At 37.5% G+C, this 17,268-nt stretch overlaps 1 non-coding gene across 1 annotated transcript; it reads left to right on the top strand.

The window, feature by feature from the left end:
- Window positions 1-5,066: 5,066 nt before the first annotated feature.
- On the top strand, window positions 5,067-5,173 carry LOC141618034 (small nucleolar RNA R71). Its single transcript, XR_012531280.1, has one exon. It is a non-coding gene; the product is annotated as a small nucleolar RNA R71 (small nucleolar RNA).
- The last annotated feature ends 12,095 nt before the right edge of the window (window positions 5,174-17,268 follow it).

Here is a 17,268-nt window from a genome sequence, read left to right as displayed (position 1 = left end):
AAGGATCCTTTCTCAACATTGCTCTTCTACTATAATATGTACAAAGGCCTTCTAATCTTGTCTCTCCTTGATGCTTGGTCATTGAATTCGATCAATTTAGTCTCGTTTTGCCATGAAAATGCAAGATTCTTACTCCTTTCCTACCAAGGGATCAAAATCTCAAATAATATGCAAAACAAATAACTAAAGATAAGAAATGACCCAAATATACACTAAAAAGCATGGGAACAAGGCTAATTCGGGGGCTAAATATGCGCTAATTATGGTCACATCAAGGAGCCTCCAAAGTTCGCTAATCTTCACCCATCGTATCATCATCATCTTCCTCTCTTGAGGCATCATCAACTTCCATAGATGTGGAATCATGTCCACTCTCACTTTCACTTGCTTATTCTTCCTCACTTTCCTCTTCCTCTTCTTGAGCTTCTTCTTCTTGAACCTCTTCTTCTTGAACCTCTTCTTCTTGATCACCAACCTCTTCAACAACCATATCCTCTCCACCCGGTCTACTACCACTAGGAATGCTAGGAAAGAATACTTCCCTATCCGCCCAACTAGGCAAAGGACAAGACGGATCAAGAAGTCCTTGCCTAGCTAGATGTAGGAGGGGCGTATATTGGGCCTTGTAAGCATCCACTCTATCATTGTAAGCTTGCTTGTGCATTTCTCTCATGAGTAGTGTCAAATAATCATTTCCCACTTCGACATCCTTGGGTTTGAACTCTTGGTATTCAAATGGGTAAGGTGGGGTGATAATGGAGGAGGAGGGCTCGGCAATTTCGCCCCTTTGTTGTTGAATGATATACTCCGTCTCTTCGGAGAGTGGGAGAAGGTAGTTCGGTCGGTGAACATTCAATCGGCAAATTTTGGAAGGCAAGGTGAAGGATCTAGCTTCATTTGTTAACCACCCATATTTGTCGTCAAGAGTGTCGTACTTGACCCACTTGAACTTGTGAATCATGGTGTCCATATCAACAAGATGGCCTCCTTTAACCGGCATATAGGTGTTGTTTTTGTTGAAATCCCGGTTAAAATGCTTAGCCAAATGGGTAACTAGTCCTCCATTGACAATAAAGGCGGTGCCTTCCTTGCCACAATCGACATTAAGCCATCGTTCAACCAAAAGTCTTAGAACATTGTATGGCTTGGTAAATTCCCTCCCAATGTTCAAGGCCGACTCAAGAATAATACAATCGAGTTTGGTAAGATGATTTGTGCCATTTCTAGCTATCAAAGTATTCCCAATGACCTTATGCCATACTCTAATGCCCGAATGGTGGACTAAGAGAGCACGACAATCATGAAAGCGCACGAATTTCTTTCCGGAAATCGCCATCCAAAGAGGAGCGGGGTCATACTTGATAGGAGTCTTTGTATATTTCGGGTTATCAAAGGCCTAGTATCTTACCCAATTCGCCATAAGTTATGCGTCTATCAACATTTTCAAGACGAAACTCGATGTTGGTTCGAGTCTCCACCCTTGTGACTTTCAAAGAACTTAAAAATTCCAAGGTGAGGGAGGGGTATGTCAATTCTTTCATTGTAAACAATTTACCCAATCCCATAGACTCAAAGAAGGTTTTGATTTGTTCAAGAACACCCAATTTTGACAATGCATCTTCAGAAATAAACTTAGTAGGCATGATGGTTTTCTTAGCAAAGAGAATGAATTTCTCCCTATGAGAGTCGGAAGTGAAAGTTACCTCCGGATAATTGGATAATTGTTCAATGACCGAAGTTGTTGATGTTGTAGCTTCCATAGGGGGACCTTGTTGTTGAATCTCCAACCTTGCCTCATGGACTACCAATGCCTTTGACAATTGTTTTGCTTGAAGAGCTAGTTGCCTTTTGGAAAGTGTCTTCTTTGGGGGCGCCTTGTTACCTCCTTTAGTTCTTGCCATTCTCCTTTGCTTGACTACACCAATGAAAGATTGAAATCTTCAATTTTTAGTTATACCCAAATCGATTTTGGATGAATGAATGTTGCTTTGTATCCTAAAAATCGATCAAAGGTTGAAGATTTTGGTGTTTGAATCACTTGTTGTTGCAAAAGGAGTGATTAATTTTTGTTGTGAGGAAGTTTGGATTTGATTTGGTTGAGGAAATTTAATTTTGTTGATGGAGAGGATTAGGGTTTTTGGGGTTTTTGGGTAGTGGGTAGTGTTTGTATGTTGAAGGAATGAGAATGAATGGGAGAAAAAGGGTTTAAAATAAACCGTTATATTTGAAAGTGCAGCAGAGGACGAGCGGACCAGGCATCGGGACGGGCGGATTCTTCAATGTTTGACCCAGAAAAGACGCCATAGGACGAGCGTCTTGCTTCTAAGACGAGTGGATTATTTGTGGAGGGACGAGCGTCTTTCTGGGTGGACGTTCGGATTCCTTTACAGAGGAATTCCCAGATTTTTGCCACTGAAAAGATGAGCGTCTTTTGTAAAGGACGGCCGTCCAGAATGAGACGAGCGGATTCTCAGCTGAGACGCTCAGATTCTTTTACAGACCAGTTTTTTGTATTCTGCAGCTCTACCAGACGAGCGTCTGGTGACTTTGGACGCTCGGGTTCTTCAGGACGAGCGGATTGTCCATTTGGACGCTCGAATTCCTCCTTGACCACACGGATTCAGGTCCATCCGTGGGTGCTTCGTAACCCGTGTCATTTTCATTCTTCAATTCTCGTGTTCTTCATTGTAGGGGCACTACAAAGGCCTGAATAGCCTAGGCAATTGCTATCCCCACACTAAGGTAAAGCATTACACATCAATAAAATCATGAGTCCCTCCCTCACTTCTCTCAAAATGATGAATATCTTGATCAAGGCACCAAAAATAAATCCAAGAATGACAAAAATGCAATGTAATAAATGAAATACAAGTTAGGGAGTTAGAATATTTACAAATGGTGGTTTAGGGAGGACTCCACCAAACTCTCATCCAATGTGAGATGTCAAGGGGGCATGTTCAAGGTGTTGTTGATGTTACTCAACACTTTGAAGAAGTAGTCGAAAGTTTGCTCATTATCATAATAAAGGTCCTCAATAGATTTTTGCACTTGTTGTTCTCCATGATGGTCTTGGTTCATAGCATTACCAATATAGGGATTGAATATCCCTTCGAACTCATCATCCCAAAGACTGCAAACTTCATCTACTTGATCATTAAAAATTTCTTTAGTTGATAGAGACAACTCTCCTTCTTTCTTGTCTTGGCCAATGAGGCCATCTTCTTCACTTGTCATGGGTGAGCTTTTCAAGCTCTCATTGTTGCTATTTCCTTGCTCTTTTGATGGAGCATCATCCACTTTCTTTTTCCATTGAAATTCCAACTTCTTCCTATCATCCTTTCGGCTATAGTGATCAACCATAAAACATGGCTCATGCAATCGGGGAGCTCTCATGGTCTTGTCAAGATTGAAAGTGATGGTTTCATCTCCCACTTCAAGGGTGAGCTCTCTATGCTTCACATCGATCACCGCTCCCGCGGTGTGCAAGAAAGGTCTTCCCAAGATAATAGGAATGTTGGAGTCTTCTTCCATGTCAACAATAACGAAATCCACCGGGATAAAGAATTTTCCAATTCTTACGGGAACATCTTCCCATACCCCTAAAGGTGTCTTTGTTGATCTATCCTCCATTTGAAGCGTGATGTTGGTACATTTGAGTTCTCCCATTCCTAGCCTCTTGCTAACCGAATATGGCATGACACTAACACTTGCCCCAAGGTCACATAGAGCTTTGTTGATTGTAGTGTCACCAATAGTGCATGGAATGGAGAAACTTCCCGGATCCTTGAGTTTTGGGGGTGAACTCCCTTGAAGGATGGCACTACTCACCTTAGTGAAGGAAATAATCTCAAGCTTCCGGATTGATTTATTCTTCGTAAGGATGTCCTTCATGTACTTTGCATAGGCCGGAACGTGATTGATCAATTCCGTGAAAGGAATCGAGACTTCTAAATTCTTCACAATTTCCATGAATTTTCCAAGTTGGTCATCAAACTTAGGCTTAGCTTGACGACTCGGGAATGGAAGTCTAATCACAATGGACTCCTTCTCTTTGGCTTTTTCTTCACTTTTCTTTGAAACTTCTTGATTGGTGGGTTCTTCTTTCCTAGAGTTTTGCACAACTCTTTCCTTGTCACTAGCTTCCACAACTTCATCCTCAACTTGCTTCTTTAGTCCTTCATATCTCGTACCACTCCTCAAGTGAATGGCACTAACCATTTCATGTCTTGGGGGATTACTTTGAGGTGGTAATTGCCCCTTTTGTCTTTGAGAGTTTGAAGATGCTAGTTGGGTCATTTGAGTTTCCAAATTTTTTGTGTGGGCTAGGATGTTGTTGATGGTGATGTCCTTTGCTTGGCTATGTTTTTTGCATTTGAGTGAAAAATTCTTGTTGATTCTTTTGCATTTGGAGGACCGCTTTTTGAACATCAAAACCTTGGTCATTTTGTTGATTGTATGGAGTTTGATTTTGATAACCTTGGTTTTGGTTGTAAAAGGGTCTTTGATTTTGGTTTCTCATGGGAGGTGGGGTGTATGTTGGTTGAGGGTTTTGAACATTTTGGCTTTTGTATGAGAGATTTGGGTGGAATTTGGTGTTTTCATTGTAATAGTTGGAATAAGGGGTACCACTTTTGTATGCTTGAAAAGCATTCACTTGCTCATTTGTTCCACTACATTCACTTTGGTCATGTCCCAAAGTTCCACAATTCTCACATATCCCACTTGGGATTGATGAAGATGCCACCATGGCATTAACATGATGCTTTGGTGATTTTGAGGCTTCTTCAAGTTTAGCCATGGCCTTCTCAAACTTTAAGTTGATGGTATCAATATGAGCACTAAGTTGAGCACCCAATTGAGTAATGGAGTCCACTTCATGCTTTCCTCCTATAGTAGCCTTGCGAGGTCTACTATATTGTGAATTATGGACCGCCATTTCCTCAATCTTGTTCCAAGTTTGATTATCGTCAACTTCGGTGAACATACCATTTGATCCCATGTTGAGAATGTTTCTTGAGTCTTAATAAAGACCATTCCAAAATTGTTGTACCACGAACCACTCGCTAAGTCCATGATGAGGACATGAGCGACAAATTCCTTTGAATCGCTCCCAAGCTTCATACAAAGATTCTTCTTCCCTTTGCTTAAAACCCGTAATTTGAGCTCTTAGCATGTTAGTCTTTTCCGGAGGGTAAAATTTTTTGTAGAAAGCTAGAGCCAACTTCTTCCAAGAGTCAATTCCAAGAGTAGCTTTATCAAGGCTTTTCAACCATTGTTTTGCGGTGCCAATTAGAGCAAAAGGAAATAAGACCCATCGAATTTGGTCTTGAGTCTCTCCGGTTTGTGAAATCGCATCACAATAGTCACAAAAGGTTTCTATGTGGGAATGAGGGTCTTCACTAGGCATCCCCCCAAATTGGCTTCTTTCGACTAATTGGATAAATGCGGATTTTGCAATGAAATTTCCGGTTAAGTGTTGTGGTGTGGGAGTACCATTGGGTAGGTTCTCCTCGGTTGGTACGGAATTTGATGAAAACTTAGGCATTGTGGGTTGATTGTGTGATTGATTTTGTGTTGGGTTCTCCTCACCTTCTCTTGCAAAAGGGTTGATGAACTCAATAGTGTTTGGTTGAATATCTACAACCTCACCAATACCTCTCAAAGTATTTCTAGCAAGTCTTCTATTGGTTGTCAAAGTCCTTTCAATTTCGTGATCAATGGGCAACAAGTTACCTTGTGATCTTCTAGACATGCAAAATATCAAACAACTCGAAAACAATTAGAACAAACCTTGAGGAGTTTTACTTCCCCAAGGCAAAGAAAGACACAACTAATAACAATCAAAGAAAATCAAATCAAGTTAACACCGTCCCCGACAACGGCGCCATATTTGGTCGGTCCGCTTTGAGCTTAGATTTCGGTTACTTGTCGTTAGGAGCACCTAGACCAAAACAATATTTATAACTTCACAAACAACTCTACTATTAGTAAAGAGGCAAGTAAACGTCGGATCCCAAGGGACGGGTATTGATGTAGGATTTTCAATTGCAAGTAGTGGTGTCTAGGGGTGTCACAATTTGGGTTGAGATGAGAAGATCACTAAACTAAATAACAATAGAAGTAAACAAGCAAGATGACTAAAATGAGATGTAAACAATTTATTAAAAGTACTAGGGTGTCATGGGTTCATAGGGGATTCATGGGAATTGATCATACAAACATATTCTCAAATTATAAGCAAGCAATTATTGTTGCGATAGGATCGAGTTGGTTTATATCTTACAATCCTAGGAAGGTTTGGGTCCCGCAGCCGAATCGATTAGATTGTACAACACCTACAAGTCGACTTAATCCTCCCGACTTAACTATATGCATGGTCTAATGAGACTCGAGTTGGTTTATGTCTTACAAGTCTCATTGAAAAGGTAAGTGATGGGTAAAAAATGCAAGGATTCATAGGCTCGCATTTCATCAAACATAACATGTGCATAAGTTGAGATCACAACAAGCAAGCAAATAAATTATGAAGACATATTAAATTAAGCATGAATCATCCCCCATGTTGGTTTCCCCTAATTACCCATTAACCCTAGTTAAGGAAACTACTCACTCATTATCAAGTTAACATGTTAACAAGGTTGTCAATCATATTAACAAAGCAAAACATGATGAATAAATGAAGATGATTAACAATAATTAAAAAGAGATTAAGAGAATTATACCTAATGATGATTCCAAAATAATAATGCAAAGAATTATAGAAGTACTTGATGATTGATGGAAGGTTGTCAATCTCCCAATAAACCCAAATAATCTTTAATTACCCAAAATAAAAGATGAACAAAAGAGAAATTAAGGAAATGAGATTTGTATTATTATTTGATTAGAAGTTGATTACAAGATTAAAGAGAGATTAGATTAATATAAACTACACTAAATATTGATAAGAAGAACATGATAATCTAATTAGACTAATGGGGTATTTATAGTGGCGATTAGGTGCACAAATTAGGGTTACTAAGGGCTTAAATGACGATTAAGTCCTTGAGGAATCGCTCCTCTTAAGAAAAGATGCGGGTCTCCTTTTAGCTAGTCTTCCAAAAATATGCGCATCTCAAATGAAGAAGGAAGAGGACGTGTACCTCTGGATTACAATCCGAGCATCCAAGGGTCGGGACGGGCGGATTGGGGAGCTGCTGGACGAGCGGCTGGGTGGCTTGGACAAGCGTCCTGGGAAGCTGCTGGACGGGCGTCCCGATGGTTTGGACGAGCGTCCTGGGACTCAGCTTCCTTTTCTTCTTTTCTTCTTTTCTTCTTTTCTTCTTCCAACAATCCTCCGAGATTTTGTCGGGGATGCAAGGATCTTCTTCATCATTGCCCATCTACTACATTATGTACAAAGGCCTTCTAGTCTTGTCTTCTCTTTGATGCTTGGTCATTAGATTCGATCAGTTTAGCTCTATTTTGCCATGAAAATGCAAGGTTTGCACTCCTCTCCTACCAAGGAAACAAAACCTCAAAGAATATGCAAAACAAAGGACTAAAGATATTAAATGACCCAAATATGCACTAAAAAGCATAGGAACGAGGCTAATTCGGGGACTAAATATGCTCAAATATTGATCACATCAGGCGGATTGTGGAATATACGAAAGGGAGCCTGGTTGATAGCTAAAATGCTTACCCAGCTACCCCTGATACCACCCAACATGCATGCACACATATATGGAACATAGGGATCTCTGAGCTACCGGACGTCTCGAAGTGACTAGAGTATGATGCGATTGATGGCAAGTTCAAGTGCCATGGAGTCATGGGAGATGACTAGTCGATCACATAGGCAGACTGTTAGGAACACTTTGTCGGGCTAATGACCGCTTATAGAGTTCTGGCAAATTTATATAGCCTGGTCGTGGCGAGAGCTACTATAATATTCTAATGAGTCAATTCTTTAACTAAAGACTGTTCGCCTAAGGTGGCACAGTTTCAGATTAACTTTGATTTATGTTACTACGACCTTCGTAAATGGGGTCAAATGGGCATATTTTAGGTTATGATGGTTGTGGCTAATCGAAGGGAATAGTGCGATATGAATTGTCCACCCCTTGTCAAGGTTAAAACAATATCTTAGGGCCACTTGAGGAGTAATGTACTGGAAATGCGTGGCCACGCTCGGAAGGTATCTATGGTAGATAATTCCGGTCAATCAGTTATTCTCCAGACCGAGGAAACCACTCTCGATATGATCACTTGCAAGTACGACCCGAAAGACACCTTGCATTGAGTGGGAGATAGTAATAGGACAAGAGAATTGGTGACGCACACTTGTCGAGGATAAGTGGGAGATTGTTGGAATAAGTGTCCTTCGACAATAATGCGGTCACAACTGTCGATCATAATGATCACATGTTTAAATCTCATATTTAAGAATACATGTGGGAAGTAATATTTTACAATCAACTGGTCCACACATATCGGTAATGATTGGCTGACTAGAGTTTGACATTACTGTCGTGCGACAGTGGTGATCAGTTGATCCCCTTAGGTCATACCTATAGGGAAATACTCTTAATTGATCATTTAATTAATCGTATGCCGATACGAGTTAATTAAATTGCTTAATATTGACGGATGATTTTGTGAGTAAAATTAACGTGTCTCATTGTAATTCGATTAAATAAGATACGTACTAAGTAATCAAATTGTTTTATTACTTAGATAAAATTATTGTTTACGAAACAATTGAAATTGAATGAATAATTTATTATAAATACAAGACGTTGTAATTTATAATTTGATAAACCATTTTGGTACAAGTAATCAAGAATTACTAGTTAAATTTTGTATGTGACATATTTTATTAATATGTTGATTTTTAATATGTTAAAAATACATTATGGTGTAACATGTGACACATGACAAAATTGACAAATGACAAAATAAAATGGATCTTCCATTTTATGTTGGGTGTACCGAAAATGTGGAGGGGTTTAGGGTTAATATTGTGTTTTATTTTTAAATGGAAACATAATGATTAAGCCTAATATCTAGCCTTGCATGCCTAGTCTCATCTTGAGAAGAACAAGATCATGCATTAGCTCCCCTTTAAGCCTCCCCCCTCCCCCCACCGGTTTTTCCATCAAGAGGCACAAAATGGAATCCTCTATTATTCATTCACCACTCTACTATTTTTCTAGTGTAAGAAAAATCCTCTACTCTCTACATTTGTGAAATAATTTTAGAGTAAGAAATACACACAAAATCCTCTCCTCTTAACCGAAATAGAGGAGAACAAAAATCAATATTTTGTGTCCAAATTTTAAGTAAGATTAGTATTATTACTAGCTCATAATAATATTAGTCATTAAGGGTGTTCCTTGGGTATAAGCTTTTGGGAGAGATTCTAATTTGAATCTTAGTTCATCCATTTGTTGGAAAGCTCAAGAACTAACAAGTAGGTGATCTTGTTGGTGCCCAATAAATCCGAAACACCAATGTAAGAAGTGACGATTTCTTCTCTACTTTGTTTTATGTTTGCATGCATAAGATCTTGTTTTAATTTTATGACTAAATTAAACTATCATACTATGAATATGTATACTAATGAGATTAATGAATCCTAACACTTTCTTCTTCCAACAATCCTCCAGGATCTTGTCGGAGATGCAAGGATTTCTTCATCATTGCCCATCTACTATAATATGTACAAAGGCCTTCTAGTCTTGTCCTCTCTTTGATGCTTGGTCATTAGATTCGATCAATTTAGCTCTATTTTGTCATGAAAATGCAAGGTTTGCACTCCTCTCCTACCAAGGAAACAAAACCTCAAAGAATATGCAAAACAAAGGACTAAAGATAGTAAATGACCAAAATATGCACTAAAAAGCATAGGAACGAGGCTAATTCGGGGACTAAATATGCTCAAATATTGATCACATCAATAAGAGAAAATAAAATAGGTTAGAAAATACGGACAGATTAAGATTGATATTACGATTAATAGTCGATTAATACGTAAACTAGCGAATTAAGTCAAAGCAAGAACGGAAGTTCAGAGACAGAACTCAACCCGGAACAGGCGCAACAATGCTGCGTCTCTTGGAAAAGGCGCAGTGGTCAGTGCGTCTGTTTCTGAGGTGAGTTCTGGCTGTGAAGCCGGAACTGCGAATTGTTAATGTTCGTTGGTAATTTTAGTGGTTGATTATGGATATTTGACTCGAATGAAAGTGATTTAACGTATTATTTACATATGAATTCCTAATGAAAGCAATAAAAACGAATAAACGGATTAAAATTAATTACAAATTAATTAGGTTTAAACTCATGGAGACGGAAATGAACTAGACAAACGTGATAAACTGATGGAAGCATATACAAAAGTCGAATTCCAGAGACTTGATATGAACAAATCGAATCTCCAAAACTCGGGTTTGATTTAATGACGAAAACCCGCAAATATTGATTATAAGGGATTTAGGTCGGGATTAAAGCGTGATATTTATTATGAATATGTATCAAAGTTATTATATACGAATGAAATAAAGGAAAACAAGAAAACATAGGAACAAAGGAACAAAGGACGGATTAACAGAGAGGCGAAGAAGAAGAAGAAAAGCAGGAACTGCGGCAGCCTCCGAAGAGGCGCAGCAGATGCTGCGACTCTTCGAAGAGGCGCAACGGTTACAGCGTTTCTTCTCGACGTCTGCCTACTGCTAATTCGTAAAAATTATTTAACAAAAGGGTTTTAGAAATCGGTTTTAAGTATACTTTTGACGTAAATCTTACATTAATTAGTACAAAAATAAAATACAATAATAAAAGATGGGATTTACACCCTCAGACTTACATGTTTTGACAAAACGAGATTAACTAAGTTAATGTTTAGTGATTGCTGGACTCGAATGTATGAAGAAACTGCCCTCGTAAGAGGATTTAGACTAAATTGATTGATTAATTGAGGTGTAGTTGGTCAAATTGGTCGGTCATGCAACGTGACTGGTACTCAGAAGGATTCGAGCTTACGTGGTCGATTGATCAAGCAGGTAGAAGTCAATAAGCTTAGAGCACGGTCTTAGAATGCAAAGGGAGAAGAGAAGGACGGACACTCGCGTGAGAAATATGAGGAACGAAGGTCCCTATTTATACTAATCACACGGGGGAATTATGGAGTGACTAAAACTTTGGAAACAAATCTCGAAATGATCTGAAAATACGCAGAAAAGAGCTGAGGAAGAGGCGCAGCAGCTGCTACGATCCTTCGAAGAGGCGCAGAAGGTGCTGCGTCCTTTCCCAAGAGGTTTCCTCCTGCGGAAGAAAGATTTCCGCGTTTCTTTTATGGAATTGCGGTACATCTCGACTTCCTTATTCTTTATAATAAGATTTTCGGAATATATTTTACCAAAAGCATGAAATTGATTTTATGGAGTAAATATCTGGAATATTCTAGAGCATTCCGACTCGGCATTTTAAAACGATTTATTAGAAAATGAAGCGGTTTTTGACCCGGACTCCAAATGAACTCTAATTACTGTTAAAACGACCCTATCGACGCGTAGATAACAACCAAGGGTAGACACAAGTGTTTGAGGTATCACTTGACGATAAACTTACGAACTGTCATAAATCGTTCCGCGTACCAAACATGCGGCCCAATCATCACCGGGTGTTTGGCGGGAGGTGCAGAAATGAGGTATCTAGAGAGCCCCCACTTTGACTGAGGCTTGGACAAGGCGAAAGTCAAAGTATAGCCATCAGGTCAATCGAAGATTACAACCTGACAACTATGGCGACGCTGTTGGGTTTATATACCTATTATTAGACTCCTCTAATAGTGAACTAATTAACTTGTTAATTATTTGTTCTTTAGATCTAGTGCATGCATAACAAAATAAAAGATTTATGAGAAAACAATGTCCCTTACATTGTAAATTTCGGATTTATGGGCACAAGTAAGGTCTCCTACCTTCACTTGTTCTTGAGCTATGATGAGTAATAGGATGATCCTCCAAAGACTTCAAGTATAGAAGTCACTCCTCTTGATTGCACCCAAGATTATCCCTTATCCCCACTAAATAATATTTGCTAGATATTTGTTTAGTAGTTTACCTTAAAATTGATTACTAATACTCATATATTACACTAATAATATTAGTAATCTTTTATGAACAATTTGAATCAAAAATCTCATGTTTTGATAGAAAGAAAACTATGAATAATGGAGGTTTTTCATGTGATAAAGATGTAAGCATCTTTTTAGAGAATAAGTGAAGAAAAGTATGAACAATAAAATGTTCTCTCACATCCTCAAATGGTCCGTCCAACATACTCTTATTAGAGCCATTTTGGTCCTTTCAAAATCACATGCTATATTGTGTAGGTAGTAGGCTTTAGCTAGATTAAAGTTGTGTCATAAGATGTTGGAGTATCTTTCCAACAACTAAATGACAAAGCTATAAAACTCAAGCATCCCTCTTATTTGGACGGTACACTTGTACTATTATGGTCCATTTTTGTCTTATAATATTTGTCCCACAAATGCTTATAAGTCTTATGTTTAATTATCTTACATAATTAAATATTAATTTACTCATACAACAATTATATGACAAATTAATAAACATATATTCACTCAACTTATTGAGTAATATTTTACCATTATATCAACATATAATGGGTCTCATAATTGCTAGTTAGTTAAATTTACAACCTCTTGTAAATGTAAATAACTAATTACCTCTACCTCGAAATATTTATAAAACCTCAACATAATTTAGTAAATTAACATATTAATTCACTAAATTGAATCTTATTTAATCACATTACAATAAGATACATATTTCCTCTCATAAATATAAATTGTTCATATTTAAGGAATTAATCAACTTGTATTAATCAACTTGTATCAACATACAATTAATTAACTTTACAGATAAGGGCATCATCCTTTAGTTGTGACCTTAAGGGATCAACTGACCACCACCGTCCCACGACAGTAACGTCAAACTCTAGCAAGCCAATCGTTACCGATTAATGTTGATCAGTTGACTATATAATTGAATCATCCCTTACGTATTCTTTATATGAGATTTAATTATGATATTAAATCATGTGATAGCACTATTGTCGAGGACACATTTCCCAACAATCTCCCACTTGTCCGAGACAAGTGTGCGTCACCAATTCTCTTGTCCTATTACAATCTCCCACTCAATGCAAGGTGTCTTGCAGGTCGTACTTACACTAGATCATATCTTGAGTGGTTTTCTCGATCTGGAGATTAACTGTCTGACCGGAATTATCTATCATAGATACTTTCCGAGCGTGGCCACGCATTTCCTGTTAACTACTCCTCGAGTGGCCTTGAGATTTCAAACAACCCTGACAAGGGATGGACAATTCCTATCGCCCTATTCCCTTCGTTCAGCCACAGTCCATCATAACCCAAAATATACCCAGTTTGACCTCATTTACGAAATCGTAGAGTATAAATCAAAGCTAATCAGAAGTTGTGCCAACTTGGGCGAATAGTCTCTAGTCAAAAGAATTGACTCATAAGAATACTATAGTAGCTCCTGCCACGACTAGGTTTTATGAATTACCAGAACTCTATAAGCGCTCACTGCCCGACAGATTGTCCCATACAGTCTGCCTATGTGATCGACTAGTCATCCCATATGACTCTATGGCACTTAAACTTGCCATCAATCGCATCACACTCTAGTCACTTCGAGACGTCACCTCATATAAGTAACTAGGGACGAATACCATGTCAATCCAGTTCACTTTAATGGGGTTCAATTTGTCTCTACAACCCATTCGGATACGACAAGGTAGCGGGTGAGTTTAATGAAACTCAAACGATAAATGCGATTATCACATACGAATAGTCAATACACTATCACTACTTCATATCTTATAATCTTTAGTGTATTATTAACACTATTTTAGATGCAATAAAAGCTTGGAAAGTAGATATACCCGATATCCATATATTCCAACTTTATTAATTGCTATTTCCTTCCATTCAATGTCATCTCTAATGACATGAATTTATCCAGGTATATGTCTAGACTACTTACTAGACTTGGGCTCTTTAACTTGAAAGATGCTCCCACTGTTATCGCATAACTTGTGACAAAATCATTTGTAGAGGGATTCACCCTTAATCCCTTCATTGATCTTTTAATCACAATTTACTTAGATTCCTTTTGTAGAATTTGCAATGCGCGATACTAAAATACTTTTCTAATCTCTTACTCCTTAGTCAACAAGACACCCTAGGATTTCAACAAATCTCTTACGGTTTGGAAACTAAAGTTTGTGCTACCCTTCAACACATTACTTAGTTTATCATCCAAACATTTGAACGAATCCTTAATTCTTCTCAAGAATGCTCTTTAAAGCTTTCACAAGCCATATCATGGGAATTATCCCTTTCATTGACTTATTATGCTCTCACCATATGTCACACCATGGCATGTGCGTCTGTTGGCATACATGATCATTCTAATGGCGGAAACATTAGCAATCGATTTCATGCGATCAACAACTTAATAGGTTTAGTGAACAACTATGACCCTATCATAGTAATTCCACTTTTATCAACATGAATAGCCTATTTAACCTTGTTGATGTACAACAGATACGAAGGATCTTATTATCATAAGACTCTCAACTTTATGCCAATATACTCTCACATAGATTCGATAATCTAAAGTATATTGTACCTTTTCCAAGTCTCCCAATCACTCTTGCCAGAAGAGAGAATTGGTACATTATTCTCAATAAGTAATATGTAATAAACATATAAGACATGGGAAAATGATTCTGGCTCCCACTTAACTTCATGTATAATCATGATTCTTCAATCATGTGAATGAAACCATTCACTATTATCACATGAATGAAAACTATAATCCTTTAATGCTTGTTTAAGATCATTCTAGGATCACTTAAGAAAGCTACGCATAAGATGTTAGTACTCTTAAATCTTTATCTAAGATTTTTGAGTTCGAAACACTTCCTTCTCTAAATTCCCATTTTAGAAAAGCGAATTTTTATTTGCCATTCTTCATTAAAATGAAATGCAGCAATTCCTAACACAATTTATCTTGATCAACATCTTCATGTAAATCTTATGCATTTATGTACTGTAGAGCTCTATTTACTTTTGAGGAGACCCTCGCCTTAAAGTAAATCTACTCTTGAGTAACAATTTTCGGATTGTAATGCTTCGGCTCGTATGTAACAAAGTCATGATACTATCACTTTCACAAAGTAATATTTTTAAACAATAAGACATGTGCGATAAACTCCCACTGGACTATGCTCTCATTCTATCTTCATAGACTATAGTTCAACTACTCTCCCACTCTATAATTCCATTACTTTCACAAAGTAACATTTCAACTATAAGAGATGTTTGTGACTATTCAATCTACTCCCACTCTATCTCTCAGAAATACATCTATCTTCTTGAGAGATAGTTTTGTGAGTCACAAACATATATATTTAATGGAGTATTAGGAGTTTACCTAGACTATGTATTAGCTTTCAAAAGGCCATCCTAACATGGCAGCTTGATAATATACGAGTCTTATCCATGTCATCTGTTTAATAGACTCTCTATTCTAGGTATCTCATGGTTGACCATCCGATTAGAATTACTTGTCTGTATTGGATTGCAAATTCCCAAAATTGAGTTCAACAACTCAAACCAACTCATATTAGTTTGATCTTATGGGTAGTGACACTAGGTCATAATCCATCTTTAATAAATCAAATTTATTACTTAGATCTTTGCTTCTACGATCAGATCGTAATGTTTTCGACTTTTCTTCAACTGGTTCTCTACACTATTTAAAAATTTGTCAAATTTCTCAAATGCTTCACTTTATATTTGATTAAGTAAATATATACCCATATCTACTTACATCATCGGTAAAAGTGACGAAGTAGTCATAAATCCCCTTGCGGTGATGCATATTTAGAACACATACATCGGCATGTATTAGTCCCAACAAATCACTTGCTCGTGCTCCTTTACCACTAAAGGAAGTGCAAATCATTTTGCGAAGGAGACAAGATTCGCATATTCCATATGATTAAAAATCAAATGGTTCAATAAATCTAGTCGACACTAGCCTTTAATGCGTTTCTCTTTTACGTAACCAAATTGAAAAATCAAATGTACAAATCATTTGGATTACTAGTTATGAGTCTTTTGGATCGTATTATGTAGATATCATTGCTTGAGTTGGAAGTGTCTAAAACTTGTATATCATAAAGATAAGTGACATGGCTCACACCCATGTCTATTTTCAATAAAATACAACAATTGTCTTTGATGACAAAATATAAATCCTTTCATGTCTCACATATAAATGGAAATAATGTTTTAGACTAAGTGGGTACATAATAACAATTATGTAAATTATAACTCAAAGCTATTAGCAAAAAACAAGTACATAAGTCCCTCTTGAAGTGGCGGCTACTCTATCTCCATTTCCTTGTCGGAGATTCATATCACTCTTGTTTAGCTTTTCCACATTTCCAAGTCCCACTTGGAGTAACAAGCCCAACTTTGATATCTTCCAAATACTTGGGGCAATTTCGCCTCCAATGGCCCATGACATTACAATAATGACATTCCTCATAGGATTTGGCACCCTTCTTGGTCTTGGTCTTGGTAGTCCCACTATCCATTTCCAATTTATAATCAGGTTTGGGTTTCTCGCCCATTTTTGCCTTCCCATTATTAATACCAACACTCCTTTCATTTGCAAGGACACTCTTGCTAGAACTCCCACTCAATTTAACATTTCTCTTTGTTTCTTCAAACAAGGATGCCTTGGGTTTTGTAAGATTTTATTCACAAGATTTTCTTTCCAAGGTGGTGGGCAATAATATTGGAGTGGGTGGAGTAGAGGTGGTAAAGAAGCAAAAATTTCCATCCTGACCAATGCCAATGCGTAATTCTCTAATCGTATCATTGTCATACTCGGAGCATTTTTCATCGAATGATTGGAGCCATGTATCAACGGTGATTGGTGTAGGAGTATTAGATGAATTCATTGCGAATAATTAACTACAAAAACGGAAATGAAGGAAATAATTAACATCTATTGTTTTAATAATACTCGTAAATTTAACTACAAGTATTGCATTTATATAGTGACCTCCACCCAACTATATAAATGATTCCGAGATCCAAATTCATATTAATACGGGCACGGTGAGCCGATTCATCCCTTATTAATATAACTCGGT

This window comes from Silene latifolia, chromosome 1 (genome assembly GCF_048544455.1).
Source record: "Silene latifolia isolate original U9 population chromosome 1, ASM4854445v1, whole genome shotgun sequence".
Lineage (NCBI taxonomy): Eukaryota > Viridiplantae > Streptophyta > Magnoliopsida > Caryophyllales > Caryophyllaceae > Silene > Silene latifolia.
The sequence above is the reverse complement of the archived record's forward strand: the minus strand, read 5'-3'. Positions and strand labels throughout refer to the sequence as shown.